This window comes from Culex quinquefasciatus, chromosome 2, assembly GCF_015732765.1.
Source record: "Culex quinquefasciatus strain JHB chromosome 2, VPISU_Cqui_1.0_pri_paternal, whole genome shotgun sequence".
Taxonomy (NCBI): Eukaryota; Metazoa; Arthropoda; class Insecta; order Diptera; family Culicidae; genus Culex; species Culex quinquefasciatus.
The window spans coordinates 26,048,965-26,076,877 of NC_051862.1; the positions used below are offsets into that span (position 1 = coordinate 26,048,965).

A 27,913-nucleotide genomic window follows, 5' to 3' on the forward strand; every position below is an offset into this window, starting at 1 on the left:
ACTCCAAGATCGTGTGTAATGCAGAGTGTGTGTATCTTTTTGGCACGATCTTGGCAACATTGGGGAGCAACTTTTTAAAAAGACAACCTTTTTTGAAATTTAAGTTTTTACTAATTTGTTTCTCAAAATCTGTTTTTTTTTCAAATTTGTCTAAATTTTAAAATTAATCACTTTAACCCTTTTCAAATGTTACCTCCCCGATGCACCGCGATTTCTGGTTTAGTAGTCCCTTTGCGCTAATGATTAAGCGCGCGCGAGCGAGCCCGGCTCGAATCCATTTGTGGCAAACCAACTGTGGCTCTCTTCGGAGATAAATCTACGAGAAAATTATCATGTTTCGCTATCCGTCAGAGACCGCGCCAGAAGACGGAGAGTGTTGCGTTGTTGCGCCATTGGATAAGGTGGACAGGTTGGCGCATATGCACTTGGGCTGAGCAGTGCACGTTAAAGGAAACGATAAGTGGAGTCTGGCATCTCACCTCACCCAGTGAAGGGCGTTTGGAGGTGGACTTGAGCGGGACGGACTTGTAAGGGCAAATGTAGCACTGGTTGTTTTGCGAAAATGGATTAGATCGACATGATCGTGCTATTTTGGGCCAAACTGAGTTAAGAACGCCATTTTGTGCAGCTCTCAATGCCTCACCTTTTGACCTTCACAGATCCCCAAATTCGATTTCACATTGAGATATTCTGACTCCATGCATTGTTGTCACTCTTCATATGCAAGAAGTTTCAATCTTGTCGTGCTATTTTGACACAACTTGAAAATTGGATTTCAGGTCAGGGCGCGCGTTTGACACACGTACATGCCCGAGTACTCAGGATTCCGACAACCAAACTTCGGGACAATTAACAAAATGGTCAACCAAACAAAAAGTGTTTGTTATTGCTTACATTGTGCGTGCTCTATGTTTTGTGCAATCAAGGTCAAACATTGAAACGCGTTTTTCTTCGGAACGGAAAGCAACGTGCGACAAGATAGCACAACGAGGTCGAGATAATCAGTGTAAGTAAAAAATAAAAATAAAATCCTAAAGGAAATGATTCGATTGCCCTAAAGTTTAGAACAATTGTTTAAATGCAAATTTATCAAAATCCAATCCAAAATAGAAACAAAAAAAAGAGATTTTATTTAGTTATGCAAATTTTAACATATTTCCGAAACATAAAATATAATATATTTTTGACATATGATTTTTAAGGCTTGTTCAACATATTTTTAAGCTTTGGTCTTTTTTATGTTCAAAATATGATAACTTCAACTTTGCAAATATTGCAGGATAACTTGACAATTTGGTTGAAAATTGTGAATTGTAAATTGTTTTAGAAAAACATTCAGAATGTTGTAGAAGTGCTTTACATAAAGTGATTATTTTTTCATTTCAATTTACTATTTCTGGACTCTGAATTCAGAACCATCATTGACAGTCATTGCCCCAAGAGTGAAGGACACCTTCTACCACCTTAAAAAGTATTAAGATGTCCAGGCACAAGCATGACGATATTCAAACTGTTTTTTTTTGTAAAATCGCCAAAACTCGTGATGGTTACAAGCACACTTCTTATGTTTATAAATATTTTTTTTTGTAATTGTCTGCTCTACAACTTTGTAGAACAATGTTACAACGTTGCCCTGCAAAGTTAGAAAAAACGAAATTTTGAAATGAAACACTTAGTTTTCATTGAAAAAATAACCCTTCTGGTATTGCAGATTTGAACAGTACATTAAATTTTTCCTTAAAATGACGTACAGTAACGGAAAATGGCAGAGTTTTAAAAACATTTTTTGTGTTTTTTTTTTCGATGAAAAATACCAATACGTTTATTTCAGAATTCTGAATACGCCCTCAAATCGGGCGTTAAATTTGGCATAAAAGTTCTGTTGACACCAATTTTCCATTTCATCACCTTTTCAGGCTGCAAATTATTGTCTTTTTTAGCATTTTCAGAAATGGAAGGGGTTGTACCGCCCCTCCATCACGAGATATCAAAAAAAGGACCTCGGATTTAGTGCGTCCATCCCTGGAATTTACCGGAACAAAAATCACGGGATTTTTCCAAAACCGGGAATTCCCGAATCCCGCCATTTTTTTTTATAATTTGTCTCGAAAATTCACGAAATTAAAAAAAAAAATCAAATTTTATTCTTGAAATTCAGATTTCATTGTGGAAACAGATAACAAGTTGAATACTAAGTAATCGATAAGAATTTTAAAGCATTAAAATTTTAGTTTACATAATGCCTAGCGCTTTAAATATTTTCTATTAAATTTTATAAATTTTTAAGAGACTTAGTAGTATATTTACGAATAATTATGATTTTAAATTTGAGAAAATATCATATAAAACTATTTTTCATTAACAAAGACAGCTGTTGATGCCATTTTTGCATAATGTGTTGATTGACTTCATTAAAACAGGAACAGAACAAAACAATCAGTACATCGATGTACAAATTTATTGATCTAAAATCTCCTGTAACAATTCGACTGTTGTCTCGAAATTCCGCAGCTGGCAGTACACAGAAAAAAATAATTTAAATTTGGAAGCTGTAATTTTGGAAGGTTGAATATTACCTCTTTTATGATGTAATTTTACCTCAATTTTGACTGAAAAAGTGACATTACACCAGAAAAGTGGTAAAATTACACATTTCCAGAGGTAAAATTACACCTTTTTCTGACATAAAAGATGTACCCCTTCTCAGATGTAATAATACCATGATTTTTTTTTTCTGTGTAGTAACTCAAAGATATTTATGTAAATATGTTTTATATAAAACATGAAATTCAAAACCTATCTAAAATTTTACATTGACCGGTATTATTTTATTTGTTTTCGCTTCTTGTTTTTATACATTTTCAATGGAATTTGTCTGGCTTTTCTAGTCACGCCATAAAAAAAAAATAACATAAAAGAAATATATGAATCACAGTGTTTTTAAATTTGTGGTTTATTTAAAATCCAAAGCACAACACAGATAAAAAATATTTTTTAATTTCTTTTAGTCTATCTAAAAACTACTGTTCTTGTTTCGATTAAAGTGTAGATTATCACCAATTAATATTTTGAGCTAATTCTATGATGTTAAGCTAGAAAACATAACCAAACAATGAAAACATAGATTTTATGACTGTTTCAAAAATTTCCCGGGATCCCGGGAATTCCCGGGATTTTAAAAATGTTGTTCCCGTTTCCCGGGAAATTCAAAACCCGGGAAAATTAGACGCGCTACTCGGATTCGTGATCAGGGACAAAAGTTACCCCTTCGGACAAAGTTTTACGCAAATAGAAGAGGGGTCGGGGCAACTTTTCCCGATTTCGTGTGAGTGTGTGAGTTGGTTATTCTCTCTACCATGTATGAATTCTGCGGTTTAACCGCAAACAGTTTTCGCAAAAGTATTTTTTTCGTCAAAACATACTTTTTAAAATTGAATATTGCATATCAACTGTACGGATTTCAAATGCATTTTCCAATAGTTTTTTTTTATTAAAATGTTGGAATTCTGGCTTGGAATATTTTTTTTTAGATTTGAAGCAGGCACAAATGCTTAAAATTGAAATTTCAACCGAATCTGGCTTCGTGTTCTGCACAAGGGAAACGCCATTTTGTATTTATTTATTTATTTTTTATGGTTACAGGCACATCTATCCACCGATGTTTACCAAGTTGGATAAATATGAATTAGATTTTTACAGTGAAACGTTTGTTTCTCAGCTTGAATGCATTGAAAAGTTTTACTTTTGGATACAATTGCTTAGGGCGTCCAATTTTCCCGGGTCTTGAAATTCCCGGGAAACGGGAATAATATTTTTGGAATCTTGGGAATTCCCGGGATCCCGGGAAATTTTTTGAAACAGTAATGATGTAATCTGTGCCCGAGCTGACGGAAATAACTTGGGAATAACACATTTTGATATTTGAAAATACTAGACCAATAACATTTTATGTTATTTATAACAAGAATTGTTATTCGCCGTTATGATTTTTTTGTTATTGGATTGTTATTGTAATAACAGACTAATAAAATTTTTAGTTATTCTTCGAACAAATTTTTGTTATTATTTTTTGTTATTTTAACAACTAATCTGATCATCCCAATAACATTTTGTGGTATTTTTCCATAACAAAAAATATTATTCCCAAGTTGTTTTTGCTGTCAACCAATATCGGACCAATAACAAATTTTGTTATTATAACATACACTGTTATTAAACTCTTATGTCAAAATCGATTTTTCAAGAAGATTCCATAACACTTTCTGCTATTTTAACAGTATTTGTTATTGAAATGGCATGAATTTTGTTATTACCGTCAGCACGGGTGTTTTCATTATACTTGTTGTGTTTTTCAAACCTAAAATTACAGAATTAGCTCAAAACTGTTAATTGGTGATAATTTACACTTCAATCTTAACAAGGACAGCATTTTTTTAGATAGCTTAAAATACATTGAAAATCGCTCTTTGATATGCTCTGGAATTTGAATGAACCGCAATTTTATATATATATATTTCTTTTTTATTTATTTATATAACATGGCTACAAAAGCTTAAACAATTTCATTGAAACTGTCTTAAACAACAACACTTTTGATAAGTTTAGAATTTTATGTTTTATATTAAAACATATTTTAAATTTTTTCCCTAAGTCACTACCGCCAACTGGAGATAATCGGGACTGCAGTCTGAATAGATACAGGAGATTTTAGAGCAATAAATTTAGAAATCGATGTACTAATTGTTTTGTAATATTCCTGTTGTAACTAAAGTCAATCAAAACAATCAGAACATTATGTAAAAAATGCCTAAAACAGCAGTCTAAATTCATTACTTTTGTCCTGATTTGCTACAGACGCTTGTTTTTGATGAAATAATTAAATTTGATTTTTTTTTGAAGTTTCAAGTCATGAATATACGAAAATATAATACCAATTCTTTTTTATAATAAATAAAATTTAATAGAAAATATTGAAAGCGCAAGGCAGTTTGCGGATCAGCAAACTAAATTTTCAGCAATTTTCCCTAACAAGCCAAATTAATGCTGATACATGCCGTATACAAATTTGAATGCTTTAAAATTCTTATCGAGTAGTAAGTATTCAACTATTCCTCTTTTTCCACAACCAAATCGGAATTTCCAAACCAAACTTTGATTTGTTTTCGATTTCGGGAATTCCCGGGACAAAATTTAAAAACCCCGGGATTCGGGAATTCCCGGTTTTGGAAAAAATCCCGGGATTTTTTCAGCACGAGTCGTACATTTATCTAACGAGGTTCACCGAGTTAGATAAATAGGACGAGTGATGAAAAATCAAGTTTTGCAACGAGTTCCATACAACGTTTTTTGCAATTCCGAAAAACACCCTTTGGACAGAATTATAGGAAAAATGTCCATGCATTGAGTCAATGAATCGTTCAAATCAAAAAAATGTTGAAAAGTATAACTTTTCCTAACAAGTGCTGAAAAGTTCAACTTTTCAGCATCCATTTCAGTGCTGAAAAGTAGAACTTTTCAGCATTTGTTTTGAAAAGGGTTACTATTCGATTCTGTTATTTTTGATACAGAAAAGTAGGCTGTTTCGTCGTTCAAGAATGACAGGAAAAGTAAGTAGTTTCACGACGGAATTGCAAATAGTAGTTTATGCAACAAGTTGCAAAAAGAAGATTTTTTCAGCACGAGTTGTACATTTATCCAACGAGGTTTACCGAGTTGGATAAATACGACGAGTGCTGAAAAAATCAAGTTTTGCAACGAGTTGCTTACAACATTTTTTGCAATTTCGAAAAACGCGGAATTATATGTCAAACATTCATGTGTTGATTAAATTAATCGTTCAAAACAAAAAAATATTGAAAAATGTTACTTTTCAATACTAGTGTTGAAAAGTTCAACTTTTCAGCACCCATTTCAGTGCTGAAAAGTAGAACTTTTCAGCACTGTTATGGAAAGGTATTAATTTTCCATTCTGTTATTTTTGGTAGGGAAAAGTAGGCCGTTTCGGTTTTCCAGAAGGTCAGGAAAAGTTGACAGTTTCACAGCGGAATTGCAAAAAAGTACTTTTCAGTACTGTCTTTTTTGGCGATATAGGTCAGGTGAGCTAATTGAAATAAGCCAAGCTAAACACACCTCTCTTCGCACCATCAACATCTACAACAATTTTCCTAACACGGCATGCAGACAACACTTTTAATCTTTCTTCAATCTACCGTAATGATGGTGTTGCGACCTGCCGCCGGTTAAGAATGTCAACGAACCGGAAACTCATTATTACGGCTACAGTCTGCCTGCATGTTCAATGGATGCTTCTCTAGCCCACGGCGTAAGACCAGAAGGAGCATTCAATGATAGACCTACATCCAACCAGTTCAAGAATGGTGGCGGCGGCGGTATTTAAAAAAGACACGCAACATCAAATGAGAGACAAACGGCGGGAAAATGAACACATTTTTTATCGTTTGTTATTGCCGCTGGTTAGTACGCCGCGTCGTTGATGTCACTGTGGGAAGAAACGGTTATGTTTCCTCTTTGAGGGTTATGTTCCGTCGCGCACGCGTCAATAGCTCGGAATGATGCACAGCTTCGGCAAATTTGACATCCGTAGGTAGCCAACCCTTCAACCACTTGAACTACGCGCGTATCTCAAGGGTGTCAAAAGTAGGTCAAGTACCCCTACGCCGGTGTAACCGATTCCCGTTTGCCACGCCAGCCCCAGAAAAGACGAGCTACCTACAATGATGCCATATTGAATATATCTGCCTCTGAGTTTCGTTTGATCTTGCCGACTTACACGCGCATGAGACTCACGGGGACACGTGGTGTGGTGGAAGACCGGGGATCGGTTCTATTTACGACCCACACCAGAGATCCCGGACCCGACCCAGACGCGTCGTCGTTGTTGTTGTCGCGCATAAATCTGGAACGAACTTTGGGGCGAGTTTCTGAGACAGCTTCGTTTGAATTCGGTGTGCGGTTTTATTGTTTCTTGTAGCGAATCTTGAGTAACGGAGTTTTTGTTGGTTTCATTGGGTATCATTAAGTTGGGCCTAATATAAATGGGAAAAAGAAATTTCTACGGTATGAATACTCTAAGGTGGATTCCACATTTTAAAAATGTGATTCACGAAATTCCGACAAAATTTTAAATAAAATTTGCATTTGTTCAATTACTGCCCATCATCATTATTTTCAAATTTTTTTTTGAACAAGTTAAATGTGCACTTTAAATAAAAAAGAGAGGAAGAGTTTCATGCTGTTATTTCTCTGCTTTTTTTTTGGCACAGGGATGAAAGAGAGCTAATGAAATTTTGTACAACAGTTTGCATGTAAAATTTCTTTAAAAGCCTTACGTAGGAATTTGGATCTACTAAAATCATTAAGTGAGAAATTCTCCAAAATTTCGGCTTTCGATTATTTATTTTAACATTGAAATTCGATCAAAGTAGCCATTTTGCGTCGTCCATACAAGTTTACATAAATATTAGAGTGTAACAAAAATGACTTTTTGGCGGGCATTCAAGGGTTTGTTCCGGTGGGCATACTAAGCCTAAATCCAAAATATGAGCTTGATTGGACGTAACAGGAGCTGGCGATCCGCCTTTCAATTTTAAATGGGATTTAACCCGTAAAAAAAGATTTTTTCAAAAATATCACTTTTTGAGGCATTTTGGCCACTGAAGCGTTTATTTTCAACATCATTGGCGTGTAGGCCAGATCCTTGCGCATCTTTTGGTATATATAACATTGACATTTGGAGCACCCTTGAGCTCGGTACAGACCTTCAAAGTTTGGCATTTTTTCGAAAAATCGGTCCCGGCAAAAAAGATATGCGTCGCGCCTCGCGACGCCCTAGACGTCATTTGATTTTGCCGGGGCCGATTTTTCGAAAAAATGCCAAACTTTGAAGGTCTGTACCGAGCTACAGGGTGCTCCAAATTTCCAAATTCCAAATTTTATTTAATGTTTTTGCTTCCACCCCCCCCTCCCCTTAAAAGTTGGCCCGAAAAACCAAGGGGCAAAAAAATATTTTTACAAAAAAAAACTTCAAGATTGAACTGAAATCAGTTAAAAATGCATTCCCTTCGTTTAGAATATTTTTAGCATGTTCCGGTTGATTTAAAAATCTTTAAAAAATTTAAAATTTTCTATGTTTAACTTTTGTTTCGCTAAAATTTTTGTTTTCGTCAAATCTTTCGTTTTTAGAAAATTAATGATTGCAAAACAACTAGTGAGCAATTCCAAGTCAAATAGGGAATCGGTTGTACCCGACCCTCTCCGATTTCAATGAAACTTTGTAGACATGTTATCCTACGCTTATATGAGCCATTTTTGTGTATATGGAGTCAGTTTAACTCGGTAATGACATTTGAGAAGGGCGTAAGTGTTTTAAATATTTTTGTATTTCGTAATTTAAATATTGCTGTACCTCGAAGCCGTTGCATCGAATCAAAAAGTGGTCAAAGACAAACTTGTAGGAAATTGGACGAGCTTTCCGAAAAAATATACTGAAAGAAAAAAACACTCCACTTTTATGAGATTTTTTGATTTTTAAGCTTAAAAGTCAAATTTGAAGGTGAGCCTACGATTTTTTTGTGTGACCTTTTTTTTCAAAATAACTCGATTTTTATAATTTTAGCTAATTTACTATCCAGGTTACTAAACTACAATGAAAAAATATTATGTTTTCAGTTATTAGTAGGCTTGGTGATTTTTCACGCTCGAAAATAGCAAATTTCACGGGGCCCTCAATTTCAAAACACCACATTTCACGCAAATTTCGCGGAACGTGAAAAATGTTAAAATTACTCTGAAAATCTTATGTTTAAATCACAAAAACTACATTTTATGCTTCATTATATCCAGCTTTTTATGCGAAAATGGCGTTCGAATGGTGAACGCCCGAAATGTCAAAATCACGCAGTGGTACCAACATTACGAAAAAAGTGTGCCATGGCATGACAGTCGCATTTTTTTTTCTAATGTTGGTGCTACTGCGCGATTTTGACATTTTGGACGTTCAACATTCGAACGCCATCTTCGCTTAAAAACCTGGATATTATTCTTGAATAAACAAAAAAATCTTCACTAATTTTGAATGTAACACAAAATTTTTTTCTTAATTTCAAAAAAAAATCCAGCTGGTTTTAGATGGAACCTACTTATATTTTGAAACAAAATGTAGACATGCGTATTCTTATTTATTGAACTGCTTTTTAAATATTCGATGATTTATCAGTTAACATTTTATTAAATTTCAGATCGAAGCAAAATTTAATTATCTTTTCCAGCCAAAATGAGTAAAATGGTTCGAATTTTCTAAGCCAATTTAAAATTATTTTTTAGGTTTTCATGTCTCTTTTCAAAAACTAAATTTTAAATCATTTTGACAAAAATAATATAGTTTGTAACGAAATCGAAATTTTTATTCAAAATTAGAAAAGAAAACAAAAAAAGGTGGTTTTTTAACATCCATTCAAATTCCACCTAATTATCAAATACTTTCACGGGAATCATCCACCCAAATACCAAATATAGTTAAAATTAAACAGAACTCAAAAATCAAAAATTTTTCTAAAAGGTGAAATGAAAGATAAAAAAAAATCTCTTCATTTTATTTCGAATAAAACAAAGCTTAATTCTTTTAATTTATTCTAAAATTAAAAATCTCAACAATTCTTTAAATGGTTCATATCGAGCTTTACAATTGAAAACTAATTAAATTTACTTAAATAGTCTTTATGGTTGAAGTATTAATTATGATCTTATCTGAAAAAAAAAACAGAGAAAATTTATAAATTTCAAGAATTTCACACCATCCACGAAATCAACATTCACTAACCCTATATGAACGAGGGTATTTACTCGCTTAATTCTACAATAGTTCTTAAGATGATTTTATTCCTATTTGGGTTTGATAAAATGTTTTAAGAAAAATTGTTACAGTTTCACACAAACATAAAATTTCACGGAATTTCGCGGAAAAAGTCAGATTTCACGCATTTCACGCTGTCCGTGAAATCGTGAAATTTCACTAACCCTAGTTATTAGCAATGCAATTAAGGTCATATCTGTAATCCCATACATCCAATTGAAATGAAGACAAACTTATGGGAAATTGGACGAGCTTTCCGGTAAAAATATTTTCGAGACTGAAAAATGAAGTCTGTCGTTTACAAAATGCCAAAAACCATCAAAAAACCTATTTTTTCAACATTTTTATTTTTAAAACCGCTGTAACTTCACAAGAACTGGACTTAGGACAATGGTCAATATGGAGACTTTTATGTAAAATTGCCTGAAGAATCGTCTCTTGTATTCGGTTTTTGAAAATTTTGACGTTTAGAGCACTTAAAAAAAACTGTATCAGTAAATGATTTTTGTATTTTTTTTAGGTGAGTTGCTCCATCCTGCAATTTTCGTGAGTCTTTTTATAACATCTTAGTCTATTTTCACAAAAATTTTGAACGAAAAAAAATCCGGGCTGGAATTGCTCTAGTGTAAAATGCATTTTAAACCACTTTTTCCATGCAAATTTTGAAATTATGGCTTGTTCTCAAAATCAAAATTTGATGGAAAATCGGATATGAAATCAAAAAGCTTTTTTTTTGCAATCCCGCTGTGAAACTGTCAACTTTTCCTGTCCTTTTGGAGAAACGAAACGGCCTACTTTTAACTACTAAAAATAACAGATTTGAGAATCAATACATTTTAAAACCAGTGCCGAAAAGTCGTACTTCCCAGGACTGAAATGGCTGCTGAAAAGTTGAACTTTTAAACACTTGTATCGAAAACTAACATTTTTCAATATTGTTTTGATTGAAACGGTGCATTTACTTAACTTAATTTAATGTTTGACATAAAATTTCATTCAAAATGCGTTTTTCGGAATTGCCAAAAAAATTGTAATCAACTCATTGCAACTCATCTTGTTGCATAAACTACTATTCAGGTTTTTTTGATTATCACTCAAATTATACTCAATCTCATCATCTTTTGATCCGATTCAAATGTCAAAATGTTTATAAAAAATTTAAGCTCAAAACCAGTGTTGAAAATCCGACGACTATGAGTAACATTTGAAAAGGGGCTTAGCATTTTTTGTAGTTTTCCAAAAAATATGTTTTTTTTAGCATGGCAATAAACAATATTTTTGGCCATCTCTAGGTCATAGCTAGAAAATTGTCATTTTTGATCCTCTTGAATATAAAAAAAAAAAATGAAAAATATGAGTTTTGTGCATTTTTTTTTATTACAATGTGAAATAAAACATAGTTTAATCCCGCGGCGGACGCTCTAAAATTCTTTGTGTAAATATGGGTATTCGGCGCCGTCGCTCCGTGCCATACTTTCATACACTTAGGAGCCCAGGGCGGCGAAGTCCTTGTAGATAAAAAGGAAGACACTAGTGGTTGGTACCAGCAATGGTGGCTGACAGCTATAAAGTCAACTTCGTTTTTTTTTAATTTTTAAGAGTGTTATTTTCTCCACGAATTGTCCTTAACTAGTATACTCCCTATTTTTGCAAAGGACACCAAATTCAACAAAAATGTCGTTCTCAATATACAGATAAATAATAATACAGATTCTAGAACATTCAAAACCAATTTTCGAAATTGACAGCTGTCAAATTGGTATGGAAACTTGGTTTTGATGATTTCTAGGAGAGTTCCCATGTTGTTATGTTGATCAAAACTTAATTTACCAAATTGTTCATGAAAATCAGTCTTGCAACTAAAGAACACACCAAATTTGATCAAGGCGGAAACCATCAAGTGCCTCCAACTTCTCATACACTAAAACCCCGGTTCACGCTCAGGCTATTTCGTCAATTTCTCTGGAACGACGCAATATTTTTGCAAACTTTTTGAAGCGATTTATACGTCTTGTGCAGATCTACAAATTGCTTTCAAAAGAATGTAAAAGCATTACACTGTTTTCGAGAAATCAACCAAACAAAAAGCGTAACGCCTGCGCGTAAACGGGGGTTTTAGTGTACTCTGAAAATCTGATCCAGTTTCATCCCATCGTTTCTGCAAGCTGCACTTTTTTCAAAAACCATCCTCCAAAGCCTATTGAACCTTTGTTTCACACCATCGCGTAGACAATTGTTCCATCGTCAAAAGTGTCCCCTCTCAGACCATAAACCTGCATTTGAGCACGTATGCAACGGGGCGGCGGTTCAATTCTTCGCCACTTTGAGAACCCCAAGGAGGAGGATGCCCTCAGCGATTCGCCGTATTATCCGGCTGATTTCTTTCGAGGGGGTTTCCGAGGGTTCAGAATGGAAATAATAAAGGAATAAGTACCACATTATGAGAGACTGCTTCGAGTTCGGTCGGTCGGTGTGATAACATTCATCCGTACTTTTCGCACCTTTTCAACGCCGATCAAGAAACATGGTCGTCCCGCATAGTCAACAACCATACAGTCACCATTTGTCGAATGATTTTTCCTAAATGATCTTGATAATACACCAAATAGGGTGCAACCGTACATTTTCCATTCCCCAAACAATCTTACAATTTATTAAATAGGTCGTTAGGTTATGTTACAATACATTTTTACAAGGGATTTTTTTCGTGGATCATAGTCATACCGTACCCCAAACTGTTCAATTTTTATTTTATGTGAACCGTACCACAAATTAATAAAATATGATTTTAAATGGTAAACTGCTTTACCGACACTTACCGACACCATTTGAAAAGGGAGGAGCCAAAAAATAAACTCTACAAATGTTCTGGGAACTATGGATTTAACGGGAATGGTAAGTATATGATTATTAATGGTTAGCGGTTTTTTTTTGTAATGTCCGGGATTTGTTACCGCTTGATGATGATGTCTCCTGTTGATTCTTCCGTTGTGTTGCCGCCTTATCTAATTGAGCTATCTCAGTTACATTACGTTTGGCGGTTTAAAATGCATTTTATTATGAAATGTGGCCTCAAAATTTATCATAAATATGTCGTAACATGTATGGTAGAACCATACAAATAAATTATAGACCAATCACATGGCGAACAGTTATCGTTCTGATAATGGTCAATCAATTGTTTAAATTATTTGGACTTATAAAAATTATCACGAAAATAAATTAGCTTTACATACAAACTATATGGCAAACAGGTATATCGTTCCATGAATTGTTGAACAATGGTTTGAATTGTTGAGACTTAGGAAAATTTTCGCTGAATTCAGGTATATCGTTCCATGAATTGTTGAACAATGGTTTGAATTGTTGAGACTTAGGAAAATTTTCGCTGAATTCAGGTATATCGTTCCATGAATTGTTGAACAATGGTTTGAATTGTTGAGACTTAGGAAAATTTTCGCTGAATTCAGGTATATCGTTTCATGAATTGTTGAACAATGGTTTGAATTGTTGGGACTTAGGAAAATTTCCATGAATTGTTGAACAATGGTTTGAATTGTTGAGACTTAGGAAAATTTTCGCTGAATTCAGGTATATCGTTTCATGAATTGTTGAACAATGGTTTGAATTGTTGGGACTTAGGAAAATTTTCGCCATAATTCAGGTATATCGTTCCATGAATTGTTAAAGTATTATTTGAATCATTCAGACTTAAGATTTTTTTTGCTGTAGTTCATTTGGCTCAATCATACAATAACTGTTTCAAATAATCCTAAGCGTTAGGCGAACAGTTATATCGTTCCATGAATTGTTGTACAATTGTTTGGATTATTGGGACTTAAGAGTTTTTCGCTGAACTTCAAGTTGGAAATACTACGTCGGCTATGGTACCCTTATGTTTTAACAATAGCTGTTCCGAAAAATCCTTACCATATGGCGAAAAGTTATATTTCTCCATGAATTATTCAACAATTGTTTGAATCATTGGGACTTAAGAAAATTTTTGCTAAAATTCATTTTTGGCTCAATCATACAAAAACGGTTTGAAATAATACCAAACATATGAGAAATAATTATATCGTACCATTAATTGTTGTGCAATTGTTTCAATTATTAGGACTTAGGAAATTTAGGAAATTTTCCGCTTAGGTTTCTTTGACTAAATCATACCGAGTATCATAACTTTTATCATACCGGCTACAGTACTATTATGTTCTAACAATAGCTGTTTCGAACCATCCTAATCGTATGACGAATAGATACCGTTCCTTTAATTTGTTGGAAAAAAATCAACCATTCGAATATGTCAAGATAAGTGCAACAATTCGGGAAATAGTACCATTTTAATTTTGTTATATGGTTGTGACATTATATCAACAATATCACAAATGGTAACCATACCAGAAATAATTTTCTTATGATTTCGACAGTTTCACCTTTGGTATTTGATTATGCGGGGTCCTGATGATGGCAAGTGGCCGAGGCCTTGAAGCGAATTCAATTTTCTTCGACGAAGACGACGAATCTGAGAGAAGTAGCGGAGGGCGGGCAGTCAGGTGTGAAATGTGACACGCCTTCCAGGCGATAAATAATAATCGTAATCATCGTCAACATCATGCTTCGGAGAAGAACAAGAACCAGATGGGTGGGGGGGGGGGGGGGAGAACATAGCTCCGTTGGGGAAGCCGCACTGAGGGTTGATTGTCTTTATGTTGTAATGTTGGGAGGTGGAGGAAGGCAGGGGTTGGTAGAACACAACACCACAAGTACATAATAAGTGGCACTGGTGGTGATGATGTTCCCGAAGGGGTCTTGTCTTGGCTGCCCATTGTTGCTCGATGTTGAAAATCTGTGAACATGATATTTTTTATGTGAGCCGTGAGCTGTGATTCAGGGCAGACATCTTGGCGAGACTGTTGAGCAAGTGTGTTCTGAGACCGTTCCAAGAATTGTTGTCTTTTTTCATTTTTTATAACGAATATTTTGTCAAGTTAAATACGTTCACTTGTTACAGCATAGAAATCACCTTTCTTCCTACATTTATCTTCGTCAAAAACCCTGAAATATCACAGCTTTTATCGAAACGCATGTTTCACTTATTTGGTATTTTTGGACCATGAAATCGCTTCATTATCAGCGTTGGAAGCAACGAAGAGGAAAATGCTGGAAACTTGAAGGCAAGTTACTGTTTTCGTGATGGTTGGTCATATCTTCGCAGCTGGCTCAATGGTCTAGGGGTATGATTCTCGCTTTGGGTGCGAGAGGTCCCGGGTTCAAATCCCGGTTGAGCCCGAATATTTTGACCTTTCTTTAACCGATGTCCAGGTTGCTAACAATGACATTTTTGAGGCTCCCAAGGTTTTAATTTGAAAATTCAAATTGCAAATTTTGTTTCAAGTTTTGCCTCGCCTCCCTTAAAAAATCCCCAAAAATCAGGAGGCAACAGCATTAATTATTGCAGAAAATTTTAATTTTCATTGAAAAAACTTGTACAATCGATTGTAAACTAACGTTTATTTTGTATTTTTAAGCGAATTTGATATTTAAGGCTCAGTAGAAGACGTATCAATTTAGGATTTTTCTTTGTCTGAAAAATTAATTGATATTTGTAATAATGTATAACACATTTTGTGATAGTTTTTGCTTAAGGGGTCCCGAGCAGACGGAAATAACGTGGGAATAACATTTTTTGATATTTGAAAATACTAGGCCAATAAAATTTTATGTTATTTATAACAAGATTTGTTACTCGTCGTTATGATTTTTTCGTTATTGGATTGTTATTGTAATAACAGATCAATAACATTTTTAGTTATTCTTCGAACAAATCTTTGTTATTATTTTTTGTTATTTTAACAACTAATCCGATCATCCCAATAACAGTTTAAGGTATTCTTCCATAACAAAAAATGTTATTCCAAAGTTGTTTTGGCTTTCAATCAATATCAGACCAATAACAGATTTTGTTATGATAACATAAAATGTTATTGAACTCTTATGCAAAAATGGATTTTTCAAGAAGAATCCATAACAATATCTGTTATTTTAACAGTATTTGTTATTGAAATGGCACGAATTTTGTTATTACCGTCTGCCCGGGGTTACTTACATGTAGAAAATCACAAAATTTAATATTTCAGAAAATTTATTAAATCAACTTAAAAGATGATTTTCAATCACTCCTGAAAGTTTCATGAAGATATTTTATGATTTAAGTAAACTACATACGATTTAAGCTGAAAATTTTGCCATGCGCAAAGCGAACCCGGGCAGACGGTAATAACAAAAATCATGCCATTTTAATAACAAATATTGTTAAAATAACAAAAATTGTTATGGAATCTTCTTGTTATGGAAAATCAATTTTTGCATAAGGGTTTAATAACAGTTTTTGTTATCATAACAAAAATTGTTATTGGTCTGATATTGGTTGAAAGCCAAAACAACTTTGGAATAACATTTTTTGTTATGGAACTGTTATTGGGAAGATCGGATTAGTTGTTAAAATAACAAAAAATAATAACAAAGATTTGTTCGAAGAATAACTGAAAATGTTATTAGTCTGTTATAACAATAACAATCGAATAACAAAAAAATCATAACGACGAATAACAAATCTTGTTATAAATAACATAAAATGTTATGGGCCTAGTATTTTCAAATATCAATAAATGTTATTTCCAAGTTATTTCCGTCTGCTCGGGAACTGTCAAATTTCGCGAGCGTTTTTCTCTGAACACAGAGGGATTTACGGGTGCCACGATATCTCGGGATGAGATGGACCAAATTGGCTGAAATTTGGGGTAAAGACTCGCAAGCCATATCTCGTGTGCATGACGAAGCCCGATTTTGAAATTTTGCATGTTTTTTGTTTTTTATATGGAAAACATAAAATATTTTTATCTTTTTTCAAAATAAACTTTTCGAAAATTGGCCTTCGTCATGTACACAGGACCGGTTTAACGAGTCTTCACCAAAATTTTGAGCCGATTTGGTTAGTGCAGTGTTGAGATATCGTGGCACCCGTTTTTTGAAAATGCTAACTTCATATAGCTGTATCTCGGCAATGATACAACCAAATGTCTTCAAATTTATTTTGTTAATAGTTGAAAATTTATATTTTAATGTCCTGAAAACAGATATAAAAAAAGTATAAGTTTGTGCTCAAACCAACCTCTGACATTTTTGCCGATTTACATGTATGTAACCCCTTAAGGGAGCGTTCTTTTATTACGTAACGCAGTAGGTGGGGAGGGGGTCGGAGGCCGTGTTACGCTCCATACCAAATTTTTAAAATTTGCATGGAAATTTTGTTACGAGGGGGGGGGAGGGGTCTAAAAATCCTTTTTTTGCGTTACTTAATAAAAGAACGCTCCCTAAACATTTTGAAAAGTGGCCTTAAATTTGAAATCAACTTTTTTTTTGCCTTTTTTGATCTGAACGTAGGGTTGACTAAATACATTGACATTAAAACTACTTAAAATTCCATTTAAAGGGTGATTTTTTCGGTATTGCAAAGCATGTTTTACGGGACACGTTGCAAAACTAGATTTTTTTCCAAGCACTCGTCGTATTTATCGAACTCGGTGAATGGATAAATGTACGACTCGTTCTGAAAAAATCTTCTTTTTGCAACTTAACTTGTTGCCTAAACTAAACATTCATTTCAGTGCTGAAAAGTAGAACTTTCAGCATTTGTTTTGAAAAGTTTAGCTATTCGATTCTGTTATTTTTGGTAGTAAAAAGAAGATTGTTCCGTCGTTTAAGAATGTTAGGAAAAGTAAACAGTTTCAGCAAGGGATTTGAAAAAGTGTTTTCTTGTTCTTTTCTATAAAAATAATTTTGAAATTAAAAAAATCTGGCAAATATTTGAATAGGGGGAGGTTGGGCAAGAGGAACAATTGCTCGTAAGGCAGTAATTTTTACAATTTTGATTATTTTCAGTATGAGGAATTGTTGCTAGCAATGCAAATAGCTGATTCTACTACCACATAACCGCCAAAACGACGTAAACGCCACTGGGCATAAGATTGAATGAAGTTTTTTTTTTTCAGTAGTGTCCCTACAAATGACTTGCACCTATTATAAAGTTTGATTTAACCTTTGGTTATTTTTGTTGAGAGCTTTTTAAAAATCATGTTCAGGTGGGGCAAGTGTACCATATGGATTTTTAGTATAAAAAAAAGAATTGCTGCAACAACATATTTTATTGGGAAATAAACACATAAAAGTACTTAAAAACTGATAAACAATTGTTAAACAAAATTATCCATACAAATATAGTGATATCATGAAAATTTACTATTTATCAAATAATTTTTATTTTTTTAAATTAAAAACGATCAAATTTTTAGTAAAATATTATTTTTAAATCTAAAAATGAAAGAATCGTTTCAAATACATTCTAATCAGATGTATCTAAGTGATAGCAGTTTAATTGTTAGCAAATGAACATGTTGTTTCATGCATTGTTCCTCTTGCCCCAACGGGTTGTTCGTCTTGCCCCACTAGTTGAGTAGAACGTACGGAAAATCAAAAAAATTAAAATCAATTTTTTACAATAACTATCTATATTTACTTGTTCTATCAAAATCTCAGGCAAGACCTGGAATAAGATGATTATAAAAAAATCCGACAGATATTTTAACGTTTTTAATGGGTTATAACGGGCATTTCCTTAGCTTGTTACATTTGCCCCACTTTCCCCTATTTCCAAAACTAATAATTTAAGCTGTTTTGAAAAATTATTTTTGATTCTGAAATTTCAAAATAATTTTTATAAAAAAATACTATTTTCATTAAAGTTTCGTTTTTCAAAATGGAACCAACAGTTTCCGAGATATCGCTGAAAAATTGAGCGCTAATTAGATGACACCGAGAAAAACTCATTGTTTACTAAATTTTAACATTGATGAGAGCCGTATCTCAGTGACGACAAACAAAGTCAAATCGAGAAATTGCGAGGGTGCTTTTTCTTCTCCAAATGTTTTGAAATTCCAATAAACTGGACAAAACAAAATCAATTAAAATGCCTGTAACTTGAAGCGATGCAAATTACAATTTTTGCATCTAAACATGATTTTTGAAATTTTTTGATTTTTTTTTTCCAAAAATCATTTTTTTTAAATTCACAGCTCCAGTACCAAATTTTGAACCATCAAAAACTCTAATTTCAAATAATTAAAAAAAATGTTTTTTTAGAATTCAAATTTTAACCTTTATTTCGGAAAAGTCTTAATCTTAACATACAACTTTGCCGAAGACACTAAATGGATCCGAAAATCTGTTCTCAAGAAACAGATGTGAAGCCAAATAATTTTCAAAAATGCTTTAAATTTCTCAACTCTCTAAACTCAAAAATAATGGTGAAAATTCAAATAAGTAATGAAGGTCATGATGGCCGAAAAAAACTTACTTGAGAAGTGTAAAATGTTTTCCTTTGAAAATTAAGCAAAATTTTCCCACATATTTTTTCCTTTTCCACAGCCCACAAAGCTGTCCTCATTAGTCCAGTTAAATTCTCTACAATCATCGCTAATAGTCGTGAAAGCGTTTATTGTGTCGTCCTAAATCCTCGCCAGGTTCTCACCTCGTGCCAGCAGGAACCAACAGAAAATCCGGTGAGGGGTGCCTGTGGTAAAAGCTACAATTTCACCCCCCACGTGAGCACACAAAATCATACAAATTCATATTTTCATAACCGAGGGTCGCTCAGATATGAACATGCCACATTGTATGAAGTTGTAAATATGTTTTGTTGTTGTTGGCGACGGATTTGGTGCACACTTCCTTCCGGGGTCGACTCGAAACAGACAGGACATCCCCCTCGCTGTCGTGACAAGGAATCATAATTTTTTCGTGAGGGGTGCCGCCGCATATCATCATCAGCGGTTCATAATTCATGGGTACTTAACTTTGTTGCAGTTTTATTTGCTTTTCAACAACGAAAAAAAGAAAAAAAAAGAGATAAAAAGGTAAACCTAGCTATTTGCCAAACGCCCCTTGTTTTGCTCGTGACGGCGATTATGATGATGGGAAAGGAAATATTAAAAAAAACGCGCCAAGCTAATTTCTGCGAAAGGTAATTTTGTGCTTTTTGTGTGTGTGAAAGAGGAGAGTTGAGAGTTGAAAAAGTCAACGATTCGCTTTATCACCTGGTTGAGTGACTTGGAGTGGGAAATTTTTGCCGCGGCATGTTTTGCCGCCAGATGTCAGAAGGTTAAATGGAGGAGATTTTTTAACAACGTGTTTAACTATAGACGTTTCTTTTGAATTTGATAGTTTGAATTTTTATATTTTGCTGTTTTTGCAATTTTGCATTTTTGTATTTTTGTATTTTTGTATTTTTGTACTTTTGTACTTATGTATTTTTGTATTTTTGTATTTTTATATTTTTGTATTTTTGTATTTTTGTATTTTTGTATTTTTGTATTTTTGTATTTTTGTATTTTTGTATTTTTGTATTTTTGTATTTTTGTATTTTTGTATTTTTGTATTTTTGTATTTTTGTATTTTTGTATTTTTGTATTTTTGTATTTTTGTTTTCATTTTTATTTTTCGTGTTTTTTTTTCTTGCAAAACTTGCAAAAAAATTGTAACACTTGTTGCAGCTTCTTCAGCGAGAGGGCAAAATTTATAGCTCAATTGAAAACTGCGAGCAATATTTATTTGCTGCGAAAACAATCTGAAAGGTTTAGGGATCGGCATCTTTAGAAATATATTTCTGTTTTCTAGCAGTCGATTCACGGCGCAAATCTACAAACAAATTAGTTTATTGACCGGCGAAGCGACTAACTCAATCTGTTGCATCATTTGGGATTTGTTGAAATGCGCACAAAATTTTGCAAAAACAGCTCTCTTTCTTCTCAAACCAGATTATATTTTAATCCACTGTTGCTGCTGCAAAAGACACGTCCATAAATCGTGCCCCTAATCATCACATATATGTTGGATTGGAATATCCCGACGTAAAACTAGACGCAAAACGAGGGGCGCGAAAATCTGGTAGGCAGGCAATCAATAACCCGCGCGCTATCAGCTTGTGCAATCTTCTGCTGGATAGACGAACGACGCTGAAGGAGAACTGCACAGTGGGCTTGAAAACTTAATTTTTTATTTTTCCTGTGCTCGCTAAGAGATGGCGCCACTGTAGGTGTTCTAAATTGTACGCAAGAATTGCGTGCAAGTTGCTCAATTTCATTAAAATTTCAAATTAATTCCAAATATTCACACCGTGCCAGTAAAAAGGCACGGTGAAAGAGCAATTTGGTCCAAGGTGCTGCTGCCACTGCTGATTTGCACGCCACGACTGACCAACGGGGCCGGTTCGTGACCAATCCGTTTAGCGTCCAATTCACCAGCGGAAAATACGATATATCCCGCCGGCCGGCCAACAAGAATCGAGCGAAGTTCATGTACCATATATCATACGGCTGCAAATGGTGGTGGGCTTGGGGGTTTTTATGTTGATGCTGTCGGTGTCCAATGAATAAAATGCGAGATTTATGATTTTCATGATCGAACCCATAACTTTGCTTGTTGATGATGCTAGGGGGTTGTGGCGAAACGAGTTTGTAACTGATCTGGATCGTTTCAGTTCTTCAACTTGGTCAGAAACTTTTTTTCGCCAAAAGATGGCGCCACTTGAACTGGCATGACTTGCACGAAATTATTGCATGCAAGTTAGCTAGATATTCTAGCATTCAAGCAAATGACCATTTTAAATCACAGAAAATCGTTTCCCCCAACCATTCTGCCAGGCCCTTAACCCTGAAGTGACCACGCGCAGCCTGTGCAAACTGCGTCAAGGTGAATGTCAACGCGCAACCACTTCACTCAAGATCACGAGGTAGAAAGAAGCAAATTTTGCGCAAACATGTGGGCATACATATTTTTGCAATTGTAATTAGGTTCATTATTTTTATTCAAATATTACAAGAGCAATCCCGGGCCGGGTTCGGCCCTCTTGGCACTCGAGTGCCCACTCACCCAGCTGAGCTTTGTTCAGCATCCTGGGGCGTATGAAATTTGCATACATTCGCGGATGTGTACTTATTATTTTTTTTCGTTCTTCCAACTTCTGGCCAGTGGCCATTTCGCTTGACCAAATGGTGCTCCTCGTTACTCGAATTGCATTTCTGTTGCAGTTTTGAAGAGTGAATGTAAGGAAACGAAATCAATTGTATGGAAAGCTGCAACGAATAAATTGAGCATGCATTATTGGACGTTGATGCTTTTGTTTCAGGGCGCGCTTGTTTATGAGAGCAGACGCCTCTCCAGCTGAAATTGTTAGTCTGAAGGGTAAATCTCCTGTCCATCAAAATTGCATTCGTTCAGACATCTCAAGTTGCGCGTTCAAAACGATTGCTTCGCATTGTGCAACTAAGTAGCGCAACTCTCGATCCTTTGTTGTCACGAGTAGCAACTCATTCGCAGACCGTTTTTTGGTTGAATGTCTTTCATTTCGAGTGCAGACGATTTACTTTTCCCTTAAACAACCAAAAAAAATGAACCTTTCAGGTGCTCGACCAAAGATGGCGCCACTTTACTTATCCCAACTCGCACGCAACAATCGCATGCAAGTTCAACACTCCACCAAAAAATCGCACCCAAGGACGTTCAAGGGACGCAACGAAACTCAGTAGCAGTAGGAATGTTGTCACTTTTCATTCACTGCAGGTCGTAAAACGACCGTGCATTCACTACTTGATGTTCTGGCGGAGACGACCGACAAATGTACTATTTAACTCCGCAAGACTTTGAAGTTGGTGCCGGGTGCGGTTGGGGCCAAGTCGGCGAGATGGAAAATCGATGTTTTCCTGGGGAAGCCAACGAACAGGGGCACACACAAGCACAAGCTAGAAAAAAAAAAACAAAAGAGGACAGGGAAATTTCAAAACATCAAAGGAAAACATTTTAATGCGACGGGCGAGCTTGGCTGGGACGAGGGGATGCTTTGAAGGGCGGGGATTTTAAGGTTGTTTAGTGGAGAGAGGTATTTGTGTTTACATGGAATGTTGAGACAGTCTGGAACACAGCGAGAGAGTGGATCTAGGTCTGGTCCAAAGTTCACGGAAAATCGATAAAAACGTTTTAAAGGCACTGTCAGACGCTTTTTGTGGGATTGTTTTAAAGTTTCTTCTTTAATGAAATAGACAGTACAGTCAACCTCTCGTGGTAATGTGTTTTGTTATATGTTTTCTGTGATAGTTTTATTTCAACATAAACCGTATTATAAGTTTTAGGAAAAAATATTCTTCAGAGTCTGCAAACACGTTTGATTCATTTTGGTGCAGATATTCAATATTTTTTCAAGGAGTTAAAAAAAACACAAAAGTTTATTTTTTTAACATTGATTATCTGAGCAATGTTTTCCAGATATAATCGATTAAAAATTGAGGGTCATATGGGTAGAAACTTTTTGCGGTTTTTATTCTGTGCTAGGGTCGGATCAAAAACAAACCAAACAATTATTTTTAAAAATTAATAATAGACAATTTTGTTGAATAATTTAACCTTACCATGGCCGTAACTCAAAATATTCTGCACTTTCTCAAAGTTTTTGATTTTTATTTTTTTTATGCCTTTTAAAAATTATCTAATAAAATACTGAAACTAACTAACTAAAAACACGAGTTTTGTGATAAAAAGTTATTTAAAAAAGGGGTTATTTTTTATCGTGTAATATTTAACTATTGAATAGTCCTAATAATAACTGAAAAATTTGCCGAAGCCAACAAATTAATTAGAAAATCCTTTCTCGACATGCAAAATTTCAAAAGTTTTCATAGCATTTTTCTATGGACAGCCCCCAAATTTGTATGGAGACTCGATTGAAAAAGTTTCATACAAATTAAAAAATACAAAAATTAAAATCAGGTTTTTTTTATTGCGAAATTTATCATTGGTTTTATTTTTCATAAAAATTTGGGGTCGTCGTTCTATACAGTGCTGAGAGAATAATCGCAAATCTAACAATATTAATTTTCTGATCAATTCGGTTTCTTTGGCAAAGTTTTAGGTAATGGTCAAGATTTTTGCTTTTTAAAAAGGTGCACTTTAATTTTTCGTTGAGAAATTTCAATTTTTTAAAAATAAAAATTTGCAAAAAAAAAAAACAAATTGTTTTATGTAAATTAAAATTTGGAACCGAAGAATTTCTCTTAAAATTTTTACGTTGTGCTCCGTTTAGGAGTTAAGTCGATGCATTTTTTTCGAATTTTGTCGTTTTTTGAATCTATTAAATTTCAATGGAAACAGAAGTGTGATCAACTAAAATCAGTTTGACCATGTACGCCATTAAATTTTTTAACCATGCACGCCATCGTTTAAAAAATAATTGAAATATTTGTAAAATTTCGACGCGCAGTCCTTTTTTTGCATAAAAATAACTTTTTGCAAAAACAAATCAATGCGAGTCATGAAATTTGCAATCCTTTTTCCAATGATTTTTTTAAATCAATTCAATTTTTTATGATTTTTTTGTTTCCCCTCCTCGGACTCGGCCAAAGTTAAGGGACAGACACTTTCAAAAATCTTAGCTCTTTTAAATTGTTTTTTTTTTAATTTTGAAAATCTTCGCTCTTTTTTTGTTGAGAACATTTCCGAAGAGATCAGAATATTCTCTTAAATTTTATGCTGTTTTGTTGATCCGATATTTGATTTTTAGAAAAAAAATGGCGAAAATGTGTTCTGTTATTACCCATTACCATCAATTTTGTATGGACTAGAGGGTGACGAGTGGGAATTCCCGGGAAATCGACCATTTGTTGACCTCTCGATTCCCGGGAAATTTGGTCGAGAATCTCGGGAAATTTAATACACATAAATATCGAAGCAACATTATTTAAGCTAATCAAAAAAACATTTGAGAAATTCTAAATTGTTTAGAACATTGGGCTCTCTAATTTTCTTATTCAGAAAGAGTAAATTTAAATTTGTCAAAAATTCTCATAATTATAATTGAGATAAGCCAAAACAATGTGGATTCCAAAATTTACCATACTTAACAGTTATACTCTAGAAATGGAAAACTTAAAAAAATAATGAATATAATTTTTATTTATTATTTCTAAGAGGGAAAAGCCAAGTCAAGATACGTTCAATTTTCATATCTTCCTCTTTTTTTGTGTGTCAAATAGTCATTTTGTGACTCACATCTACCTTAATATTAAATTATATTTAGAAAAAAAATTAAAGCTCTTGCATTGTAAAGTTCAGGTACAGCAATTGTAAACATGCGGGATTTTCTGACAACTGTTAAAATTTCATCAGTGAATATTTACAGTTGATCTTAATTTTCCTTCTTTAAACAACTTTAAATTGTTGTTTTGAGTCATTATTTATCATATTGTTAAAATGCCACTGCAAGGAAATTTAATATCTGCTAACTTCACAAAAATCTTTTAATAAGTTCATGCAACTTTTGAAAAATCACTTAGTGCGAATGATGATTCCTAAACATTTGAAACTACAATGTTGGGTCCAAATAAGCTCATTAAACGATCTTGTATAAACAGATTCAGAATGAAGATCAAAAGGAAGAAATAGTCCCTCAATAATGAGGCTACTAAAATTTACTTTATATTATTTATTTTTTACTTTTTTACTTAAATTAACGTTTAATTGAATAATTATTAACTATTTGTAACTAGAATTGTTGAAAAAAAAAACAAATTTATTATTATTCTTTTTAAATTATTGGCACTTTTGGCATAATTGAAAAAAAATCCCGGGTCCCGGGAATTCCCGGGAAATTGCAAAACTCAACTCTCGATTCCCGGGATATTGAAAAAAATGTTCCGAGGATTAATAATATTTAAAAAATATTTAAAGAATTTTGAAATTGCGACCTACATAAGGATATGGGAAAATTACACAATTCGACAAAATTTAGTGGCAGCTTTGAAATAAAAAAACTCGTTTTAGCCTTCTACTGTTCGAATAAGCCTGCTTGTGTCTACGATTTCGCAAATCGACTATTTTTTTTTTATTTGGATGAAACTTTGTTCAATGTCCTAAGTCAACAGAACCAATTTTGCTTCATCAGTTTTTTACCAAACAAGTCTCCATACATTTTTGTGGGTTGGTCTTACAAAATGGGTACGTAAGTATAAGAAAATCTGTGAGATGATGTGTTTTTCTGAACGATTTGATTTCTTCTGCAAAGTTGTAGTTACACGGAGAAAAAAGAGTTCTCAAAATCGTGAACAAGCGTTCATGAAAAAGGGAACCACGAACAAAGTGTTCAAATTGCATGGTGCGTTTTTCAAAATCGTACCATGGGATTTGAACACTTTGTTCGAGGTTCCCATTTTCATGAACACTTGTTCACGATTTTGGGAACTCTTTTTTCTCCGTGTACGCTTTAGAAAAATTACCCTGTTCTTTAATTAACTTTTTTCACTTAAAGTCAGATTTCCAAAACAGGTATTTAAAAAAAAAAAAAATTGTGCTTGATGGTGCAAAATTTGGTTTCAGAGCAATGATTTTTTTTTAAATATCGAAAATGGAGCTAAAAACAATAAAAAGCTTAATCAAATTTGCAAACGTAAAGTACCTAACATTTTATTCCATAAATTGCGCTGTTTTGGAGTTATAGTCAGTATAGTCAGTAAAATTCTCCAAAATTACAAAAAAAAATATATTTTTTTAAAGAGAAAACCACATTGAAAAAAATATTTTTGAAAAGTTGAGAGAATTTCCTATAATATTCTCTCTGAGACTTAAACAATTGGGAATTGGTTTCTGAGAATCAGCCTCACAAAGAATTTGAATCGATGAAAATTGGGTTTTCTAAATGGCACCTTATTAGCCTGTAATTTCAACCGGCAATATCTCGGAAACTATCGGTTGTATTTTTTTCTTTTATTTTTTTTTATTTGAACTTCTTGTTTTGGAAGAAAATAGTGTCCATGGAGCTCACTTCTCCTCCCTCTCAATTTGCCATCTAATCGATCTTCGCACCGTGAAGTCCTGCCTCGCACATCGGAGTGTGAAGGTGTTTGCCGGCGCAAGAAATGTGGCTGAACCTGACTTGAAAGATCAAGGAGGAAATTTCACACCCCGTCGAACACGCAAAATTCTAACGTGGCGTACCCCGAGCGCGCGATATAAATAGGCTGCGGCCATAAATATTATAATTAAATACCATGTTTTATATCAAAATTATTTATGTATTTACGCGAGCGCGCAAAAGATCTGCGTTGCTGTCTGCACTCTACGCAGATCATCGGAGACGGAACGGAGACCGCCCGGTGTCTGGCGGAGAAGGCACTTGAAAATTTAGAAGCAAAATTAAAAAAAAGATCACTGTTTAAATCTTAGTATTTGATTTTTTTTGGCAGTAAACAAATGAGGACTCATTTTCTATCAGAATTAATAACATTTCTCCAGATTTTTTTTGACAGTGTCAAACTAACCAGTAAAAATGAGCAACACTCAGATTGGTCGGGCGGAAAATTGGCACTGGTTGGTGGTGGGAGGTGGGAAAAGCGCCCGTGAGGGGGAGGTCCGTTACTAATGCGCATGAGTGGCCGTGGAGGTGCGAGAAATGTTTTGCGATACAAGCAAGCCATGATTTTTGGTGTGCCTCCGTAGGTTTATCGCTGTTTGAGCTGTAGAACATGGCAGAATATATTTCTAGATTAAATTTTCAAAACAACCTATCCTATCCTATTTTTATTTTTAAAACCACTGTATCTTCACAAGGATTGGACATAAGACAATGGTCAATATAAAAACTTTTCGTAAAATTGTCTGGAAAATCGATTCCCACTATCGGTTTTGAAAAATTAAATTAAAAAAAACAGTTTTAGTAAATGATTTTTTTTTTATTTTTAGTAGAGACATACCATCCTGCATTTTTCATGAATTTTTTTGTAGCATTTTAGGCAATTTCCTCAAAAATTTCGAACGAAAAAAAAAATCGTGACATCACCTTCAAATTAAACTTTTAAACTTAAAAATTGCAAAATCTCATGGAAGTGGCGTGTATTTTTCTTTCAGTGTATTTTTTCAGAAAGCCTGTCCAATTTCCTACAA

The 27,913-nt window shown here is 34.0% G+C and overlaps 1 protein-coding gene and 1 non-coding gene across 2 annotated transcripts in view; one reads left to right on the forward strand and one right to left on the reverse strand.

Annotated features, from left to right (window-relative positions):
* LOC6031701 (low-density lipoprotein receptor-related protein 6) overlaps positions 1 to 27,913 on the reverse strand; it is a 95,938-nt gene that overhangs the window by 16,203 nt on the left and 51,822 nt on the right.
* On the forward strand, positions 15,092 to 15,163 carry Trnap-ugg. Its single transcript has one exon. It is a non-coding gene; the product is annotated as a tRNA-Pro (tRNA).